Source organism: Phyllobates terribilis, unplaced genomic scaffold (assembly GCF_046119375.1).
Source record: "Phyllobates terribilis strain yellow unplaced genomic scaffold, ASM4611937v1 Scaffold_3965__1_contigs__length_67144, whole genome shotgun sequence".
Taxonomy (NCBI): domain Eukaryota; kingdom Metazoa; phylum Chordata; class Amphibia; order Anura; family Dendrobatidae; genus Phyllobates; species Phyllobates terribilis.
The window spans coordinates 27098-37055 of NW_027366717.1; positions in this window are offsets into that span (position 1 = coordinate 27098).

Consider the following 9958-nt stretch of genomic DNA (forward strand, 5'->3'; position numbering starts at 1 on the left):
AGACCGAGTTATAACACTTGAATTTTAGACTTAATAACCCGGGTTGATAAACTAACCGGATTAAAAGACTTTGAACCGCTCTAATAACTTGCGTTTTCTTTTCTTTGAATTGGTCCGCCTGATTTTGTATTTAATAGACCTTTGGCTTTTTCTTTTCTTTTCTCCTTTGAATTTATATTGTTGAATTAAAAGAAATACACGGAATTAATCTATTAACTTGTGAAATTCGAATGAATTTCAAACGCTTGAATTCTTGTTCAAAAGTGGCCAGTTTTGTAGGAGGTGATGGTTGAGGCGGTTACCTAGTCGTGCGGGAGTGGTTGGATAGGAAATTAAGTGTATTTCCTTGTGATTTCCGCCCCTTGTAACCGTCCTTCCTTATGCTCACTCAAGAACCATGAAGAACAACAAGAACAAGCCGGCAAGACCTTCTTCTTCCTTGAGTTTCACAAGAGTAATGGTGGTTTTTTTGGTTGACGGTTTTGACAAGGACAAGAACACGCCTACTACCTTCCACCTCTCAATTCAAGCCGTCCTCTAGGGTGTTCAAACCTGCACACAAACAACTCACAAAATCAATAACCTCTCGGAATGAATCAAAACTCAACACATAAGCCTATGAGGCTAGATTGATGTCCAATTTGAGTCTTGAAGGTGTGTATGGAGTCAGCCAGCTCTGATGCCACTTGATATAGCCTTGCTTGAGCTATTTCCGATCTAGACATCCATAAGACACACAAACAATCAATCTACAAGCTACGATGGCGAAAGCCCTATGAAAATCAGAATTGAAATGCAAATGACAATGGGATTGAAAAAGAAATCAGAACTAGGTGAAGGATGATTGAAACCAAACACAATCAACAACAAGACCAAAGGCTTGATGGCCTAAAACCCAGTTGTAATGTCGTGTAGAACCTCAATCTACAACCCTACACAACCTACACATGGAGGAGGCACAAGGAGGAGCTCTATGCCGATTGTAAACACCAATGCTACTAGGCTTGACATAGACAAATCATCTAGAGTAAGCAAGCAATCCGCTCAATCACACACATGAGTTCAAAGCTCTCTTTGAAAAGAAGAAAACAACAATCTTTGCTAAACTTGAGCTTCCAAGTTCATGGGTGCCAAGGAGTCTTAAATAGGTTGACTATAACCGCCCCTTGGTCTTTAAAAAACACGCATAAATGTCTTGAAATATAGAAGCCAACATGGCTTAAAATAATGTCATGAAATGTAAATGTCTAAGTACTAGAAATGGGAAAGATAAGCAAGGTTTTTAAGCCATCTTCTTGGACTCTAAAGTGAGTAGAGTTCTAGCTTTAACCATTGTGTCCTCAACTTCCATAGAGTTGCTTTGAAGGCTGAATTGAATGACAAAAATGGTTAAGTCTTCTTGTAGTCTTTTGGCTCTTGACCTTGTAATTGGTCCATCTATGGTGGGTGCTTCCATTGGTGTGTCTTCAAGGGATGGTCCTCCATCACTTCATTTCATATAAAGACGAGGGAAGGGTTTGGCGGTTCATGTGTTTTATACTTCTTGTCCAGTTCTGTAGTCCAGTCTGGTTCTAAACCTGTAAAAAAAAATTAAAAAGATATTTTCGTAGAGTTTAAAAGTTCAACCGGAAGATACAAAGAGATGTTAGCGTCTAAGACTACCAATATCGGTGCCGTGGGTAGTCTAGGCATGGAGGTGCTTTTTCGGACGATGTCCGTGTCACCTAGAGGCATCGTGTCCCAAATATTTTTTTTAGTTTTTCACCATTAAAATAATACATTGGTTAATTTATTAATTTTAATTTTTAATATAGGGTTAAATTATAAATTTAACTATTATATACTTCATTAAAAAGAATTTTACTATTAAAATAATTTAAATAACGACATTGAGTTAGGGGTTCAGGATCATATGCGTACAAATCATTTCGTACGTACGTGCGTACATGAACCTTTTTATGTAATTTAATGAACCTCCATGTCTTATGTTTTGAACAACATATCTGTTATGAACCCAAAATTTAATGAACCTCCATGTCTTATTTTTTGAACCATAGAAAATTCTAGAAATGGGGGTTCATAACAGATATGTGGTTCAAAAAATAAGACATGGAGGTTCATTAAGTTACACAAAAAGATTCATGTACGCATATATGCACGAAATGACTTGTACGCACCAGAACCACCCTCTTGAGTTAGGATGCTCCAAACATAGGCAATATTGATTTCTATTTATAGAGTTCGGAAAAATAGAACCGTTGATAATTTTTATTTATTTTTATCATTTTTATTTTTTAAATTATAGACATTTTAATAAATATTCACTATAAAAATGAATTAATTAATTAGTACTCATTGACCAATCAGGGGCTGCCACGTGGCAGTTCCTTTAAATTCTCATAAAGATAAAAACTAATTCACTAGACCAAATACGGGGCTGCCACGTGGCAGCCCCAGAACCTGCAAGTAGCAGGTCTCTTTCCTCCCTCCATGCGGCGTTCGGCGACGAGTCGTTCCCAAAATCCCTCCTTGCCCCGACGTGGAGCTGCCGTTGGAGGACTGCCGCAACGGCGTGGTTACGCCGCCCTCGATGCCGGCATCCGTTGTGGATAGTCTAAGTACCTATCTATCGTTCTTTATATACATAAGTACGAGAAATGCTTATCATGATCATAGAATTGACAACTTATTTTCAGATTCCTATAATGTAGTTAATTGCATCGACGGATTGAGCTTTATCCACCTTTAGAATATTTAGCGGTGTAGAAAGAAGTATTCATCTGATAATGTCATAGAAATGGTTTACACTGCACATATCTACATGTATCCAAAAGATAAGATGAATTAAAACAATCATACAATTATGTTAGTTATATATTATCAAATTTAATCAAATCTATAAAACTAATTATCAAACCTAATCTATAACATACATTCTTTTAATAAATCAAAGGTTCCTCTTGCCCAATTAATTGTCACGGTTGTAAAGTTGGTTTGACCATACTTCAAGTAAACTTTCTACCAAGTATGCAATTTTTTTTAAAATTCAAGTTTTCTTCTTGAAAAATAATCTCTTAAAGTTGTTTACGAAAAATCATGTACGTAGTATAATAAATATATTTATTAAATGAGTTCAGTTCACGGATATTTATTTTCTCAAACGATAAAAGATAAAAACGTATGGTGTGTCGTAAAAGCATGTGTCATTGATAATGTCATAGAAATGGTTTACGATACACATATCTACATGTATCCAACATTCTTGTTTCGCAATATAAGAAATTTACTATGTGGAAGTTCGAATGTAATGAAGGGCATTCAGTGTACTTTAGGACACCATTTTTAGATATATTATAAAATTGGGTGTGCTAAAAAATACTAAATACATTATAATGACTACTAATGACTAATAATCAAAATCAAAATTAATTGATTCTTATTTGTGTCATCCACCTAAGCCCACCAAAAAGAATAAGCTCAATGGATAATTTAATCATCGAAATATTTGAGCCTCAAATATTTGGAACGTCTAATTATTCGTAGCTATCTCATACAAGATATATATATCAATTAATCATATGATATGAGAGTATATTATATAATATAAATAGATGTATGTGTGTACAATAAATATATGATTATAATATTATAATTAGGCCTATTTAAAATTGCAAAAAAATAAATTAGAATTAGACCTACATTAATATATTTATAGTATTAATATTAGACCCATTTAACATTGTATGAAACAAACTAGAATTACATCTACGTGAAATATAAATTAAACTCATCCTAAGATAAAATATTGACATATATAACGGGCAACAGGATTCTAGTCTTAATCTAATATATCATAATCTTAGGGGATGCAAAAAAAAAAGTAAAATTCATTCTACTACACATTAATTATATCCTAATTACTTTGCTAAGCCATGTTTACTCGCCCCAGATTTTTGTTGGTAGTGTTTTTTCGTGTAAAAGGCCCACATTTCATTTGTAAAGGAAGTAGAATAGGCCCAATCATACATACGCTTTGGACGGGCCTGGTTCTCTTATATTTAAATATGGGCCCACATATTTTGTTCCTCATCTACGTTTTAGACGTGCCAAGATTATTGTTTGTTCCTCATCTATGTTTTGGACGGGCCAAGATTTCTTCATTATAGTCTATCATTTTGTATAGGCCCATTTCTTCATCATCTTCAATTTCTTAGGTGAGTCGTTGTCACCGTTTCCTTCTCCGGTCAAAATCCACATTCATTCCTTTCCAACTTCAGCGTTTCGCACCTTGAATTAATTGGGTGTTTCCTCAAGCAGTCAAACATGGTTATTAAAATCTAGATCCGGATCTTAAATCTTATGATTTTACGATCCACCATTGATCTTTGATCCGGATCTATCATTAGAATCTATTCATGTTAAAATCTTACTTTCGATCTTATTGGATCTCATAATATCCAGTAGGATCTTACGATTTTACGATCCATGTACGATCCTAACATTGAACTATAATGAGACACTAACGCCTATTTGAAAGCTCAATTATTTCACATTTTATCTTTTGTGTGATTAAAATCACTCTATATGTACATCTCTCATACAGTCTTAGATAAAAATCATAGAAATTTTACTCATGTGTGCGCAAGAGTTAAAACAACCTAAATGCTATTGTCTATAACATTAAGTCCTATCTATAAATTTCCTGAATCCAAAATTCTATATTCCTATCTATAAATTTCCTGAATCCAAAATTCTAAATATAGTTTAGTGTACATGAATTGATATTCGAAGAATATTTATCGCTTTGAAGTAATGCTTGTAGATTTAATTTTTAGACTTCAAATTTTAGTAGAATTTTGTAGTACAATGTTTATAGATGAATATAAAATAGTCTTTTATTAATCTTTAAAATCTTACGATTCTACGATTCGATTTTACGATCCAATCCTAAGGGTTACTTGTGATCCGATCCTAAAATCCCGATTTTAATAACCTTGAGTCAAACACATTATTTTTCCATTGAATTCCTCCTTAACTACATCTGTTACAACTGGTCGTCCCTTGTTCCCAATTGATTTCCGATGCTATAAATTGATGGACGACAACTGGATTGATCTACACAGCCGCCATCGTCATTGAGATTGTCACTACCATTCTAACTATTGGTAAGTTTACTTCTCTGTTTCCAAATAGTGCATAAAACCGTGTTCATTCCAAAGATGAGCACTCATTTCTGTGTTTGTACAAGGTTCCACGTGTAGATTGTGGAATACAAGAACATTATCTTCATCATGCGGGATTTTTGGGGTGAAGACAATGCATATATACTGTTTCAACCATGTCTTATATTTAAAAAACTGTTCACTTTGAATAAGGATGGATATTGTTGACACTTTGGCTAATTACACTTTGAGTCTAGCAAGGAACAACGTTCAAGTGTTGGTTTAGAGTTTTTAGAGTGTTTAATGTACTTACTGGTTATATGACAGTTTTGGTTGAATTTATTTACATATCTTTACTTGGGATGAACATCAGAAGTATACAACAAAAAACAATATGGATAATTAAACTATGTCTTGATCTTATGCAATTTCCAAATTTTGATGATAGTTTTCAAGCTGACCCTTACTTTACTTCAACATGGTTGATGAGCTATGATTATTGTATATATGCAGCTTAGAGGATTTTATTCCAATTACAGTACTCGCTTTCTCCATTTTGGTATTGCTCGGTGATTCACCCTGTTTGAACTACAGTGATATAGACATACTATCAATCTTGAATATTCACCCTGGATGCAACAGGTTAGCTAAAACACATTCTATCTCATTATTTGTGTTCATAGGTTTGATTAAAGTGTGTCACTCCCTACTGCTCCTCATTATGAAGATGATATAAGTTTCACATTTCATTCTTTTGACTGTCACATTTTGTGTACACAACACTGATTAGTTTATACATTCTTATAATTCCAAGAATGGTTCCGTTCAAGGTAGCCCTGCAACTTATGATCCAGATTATGTTTATCAATTCAAAGTGAATGGTTTAGATACTAGAAAGACGTGCATAATTCCATTACATATAATATACAAAGGAGTAGGATAAATAGAGATGATACAAATGGTTCAGCTATGCAGAAGATAAAGAAGCGGTCCTAAAGGTTATAGCGTTCAGACTATTGGTAAGTTTACTTCACCGTTTCCAAATAATGCATACAACTGTGTTCATTCCAAAGACGATCACTCAGTTCTGTGTTTGTACAAGGTTCAATGTGTAGACTGTGGAATACAAGAACATTAGCTTCACCTTGTGGGATGTCGGGGTTGAAGACAATGTATATATACTGTTTCAACCATGTCTTACATTTAAAAAATTGTTCACTTTGAATAACTGATTTTTGATGAAGTTGGGATTTCAGATCAGACCATTGTGGAGACACTACTTGCAGAACACCTAAGGACTCCTTTTTGTGGAGAAGATGTTCTACTCGTTCCAGTCATTCCCTCCTTGGAATGCACATTCAGAATCCTGTTTAAAGTTATGGTAAGTTTTTTTTAATTGATTTCGATATTTTCTTGAGTCTTTTATTGATTCCTGTTTGATTCACCTACTATTTTTCCTATTTTTTTTCAATATTGTTAGACTAAATCAGTCCCTCTTATTTTGATATTCCGATACTTCTAATGCCAAATGAGAACCAACGGAAAAACAAAACAAGGAATATCGTCTTCAAGGAAGCTTTCAACAACTTACTCCAAAACACACAGGTACAAAATTACTCTAACAATAAAAGGGAAAACAAAAAATTTGTATACCACAATGAAAAGAGACACTAAACAAATGAACAAAGGAAAAAATTAAAAATAAAGTGGACTGATCAAAAGTATGTGTGCATAGGCAATGTGAAGATATGTTCAGGGAGAAGGCCACAATAAACAACCCATGCACATAGGTTGTATGCAAATGGAGATGATCACTTAGATATCATATATGTGAGTTATACGACTCATTGAATCTGAGTAGAGGGAACATTGGTTGAAGGATAATAGTGTATACACTCTGGGTGGTTGCTTTTTATGTCCAAGGAAGGAACCAAAAAATACTACTTTGTATGTATATTAGATTGGGAGTTTTTTCCCCACTCTTCTCAGTCTTCATTAACTATTTTCAATCTCTCTCAGCCCCCAACCAATTCCTTCTCCAATTGAACGGAGAATAAAACAATAAACGTATAACCATTATGGATCACCTTTTATTGTCTGCCTGTCTTTATAAGATCTAAAACAACAGTGTAGTTTTGCTACTCACTTCCATTGCTATACCAATATGTAAATTACGTAAAACATAGTCAAAATTGGACAGAGCAAACGAGAAAAGGTGTCAATGATGCACGCAATTGAAACTTAAAATAACGATAACAATAAAAAATGGAATCAAATGTTGCATTAGGTAAAAAGGCCCGTGCGTAGCACGGGAAAGCAAGTACTAGTCTTAAGCTATCTAATCTAATATACTATAATCTTAGGGGATGTAAAAAATACTAAATGTGATCCTAATACACATTTAATTTGTAGAAGGCCACATTTAATTACACAAATCCAACACAAAGCCACATTCTATTGTTGTTGGCCTAATGTGTTCGGCCCAATTTGGTTAGCCCAATAGTCCATTCCCTCCTCCTTAACCTATAAATAGAGACATTCTCCATTTTTCAAGAATATCTTCCTCTCTTCCTCTCTCTTCCTCTCTTTTGAGAAGTATGCTCTGTAGTTGTCCACATACGGAATCCTCTATATCAGAAACTCGATTTTCTTCTTAGATCTAAATCGATTTGAGAAGTATGCCCTCAAATTCAGCTTGGGTTTTGTTTAAATTTCCCCAGTTGCCCTGATTTTCTTTAATAATCTTTTTGGAAATAAGTGTGAAAGAAAAACTAAAATCTCTCACATAAAATGAAAATTTCATTAGCTTTCTACTCAATTAGGAAAGATAAATAGTCAAATTAAGTAAATTAAGCTTCGCGTCCCTTTGAATTCCAAGGGTCCACATAATTCACTTCTTATCCTTTATTACTATTAAATAAAAATCCTTTCTTATTATGAAACCGCATTGAACCTTTGCTCTTTCTATGTTCTGACCCTTCTTTGCACAAGTCAAAGCATCACCTCCATTGCTCTATAAATAAATAAATGAACACACACATACAATCCTATAAGAGATCCCATCACCATGAATCTATACATCATATCATATCATAATCCTTATAAAGTTGAGTTTTTTTAAGCATACTTCTCAACATACCCTTATTTTCATTATTAATCATTTTTTAAATAATTGCGAAAGAAAAACGAAAAAACTCTTAAATAAAATAGAAGTTGTATTAACCCTCTACTTGATTATGGAAGATAAATAGTCAAATTAATTAAATTTAACTTCATGTCTCTTTGAATTCCAAGACTCCACGTAATTCGTTTCATATCCTTTAGTACAATTAAATATTCTCATTCTCAAAACCGCCTTAAACCTTTTCTCTTTTTATGTTCCGACCCTTCTTTGCAGAAGTCAAAGCATAACCTATATCACTCTATAAATATAGAAATGAATGCACGCATGCAATCCCATAAGAGCGGTCATCACCATGAATCTATATATACCAATACAAAAATTGAGTGGTTTGATGATTGGGAAAAGATGATCAATATCAAAGCGAAGTCAAACTTAATGTCAATTTATTTCTATAATTTTTTATTCTTTTGCATGTTTTCTTTCATCTTTTCTATTACCTTCAATTCTTAATATGTGTATATAGTTTGTTGTCGTTTTACGATTTTAGTTAATATAGTGGATGAAATGGAATCTAAAACTTTAAAAAATAGGCTCAAATAATAACAACGAAAGGTTACATACCTAATAAAAAAAAATGTAATGTACAATAATCCATGGAGTATCACACATGGTCACACAAGTTCCATAATAAAAAAAAGCTTCAATTGCAAGTATGTGCTTGACCGACAATGCACATTGTATGTTAAAGCAACAAATTATTCTATTAATTTAAGGAGAATGCCGCCTTAATTAACCCAAACACAAGCCCATGCGAAGCACACAACTCTTCAGTAAGAGTAATTTTCCTTAAAAAAGGAAAGACACAATAGCTACGCATGGGCATGCCATCACTATTCTTAAACATATAAAGGTTAGGGGGACTTCTAAACACTAAATGTAAATTTGCATTTCCATAATTTCTCCATTGAAGACCCCTTTTCAACCCTTTTAACCCGTTTCAAGTATTTTGACCTGTTTCAACTAAATGTAAATTTACCTTTGAATAAAGCGTTTTCATTCATGTTCAAGCATTTTGCCTTCAATTCCTTCCTCCTCCTTGCCATTAATTTCCCTTACCTTTGAATAAAGCGTTATCATTCATGTTCAAGCATTTTGCCTTCAATTCATTCCTCCTCCTTGTCATTAATTTCCGATGCGTTATCCGTTTGACTTGCGGTTTTGTTTTCGGCCTCCTCATTGCCATTAATTCCCAGCCATTCTTATCCTCTTCTTCCTCAATCCGTCTGAGTCGCCTATATATTGGCTTGACGATGTGCGGTATTGCAAAATTCCATCGAATTGTGCAGTCCAGTTCCTCCTTCGGTGTGTCTGAAATTGTCATCTCTGAATTCAGGTAGGTCTTCGTCCTTTCCTCTGTTATTTTTCATCCTCCATTATTTGAATGATCTACATCCTGATTCCTCTCTCAGTTTGGCTATTTCTTTTTGCCCAATTTCTGTTGTAATTTGTCGAACCTGTGTTCCCGCAATTGTTCGAAAGTGTGTAGTTTGTCCCCTCTTTTGTTTGTATATTCTGGCTTTGTTTTGTTTTTATTTTTATTTTTCTGTGTGGTTCATTTCTATCTATTATGTGGTTGTATCAGTCAGGGCATTGTTTGAGCGAATTTTTACTC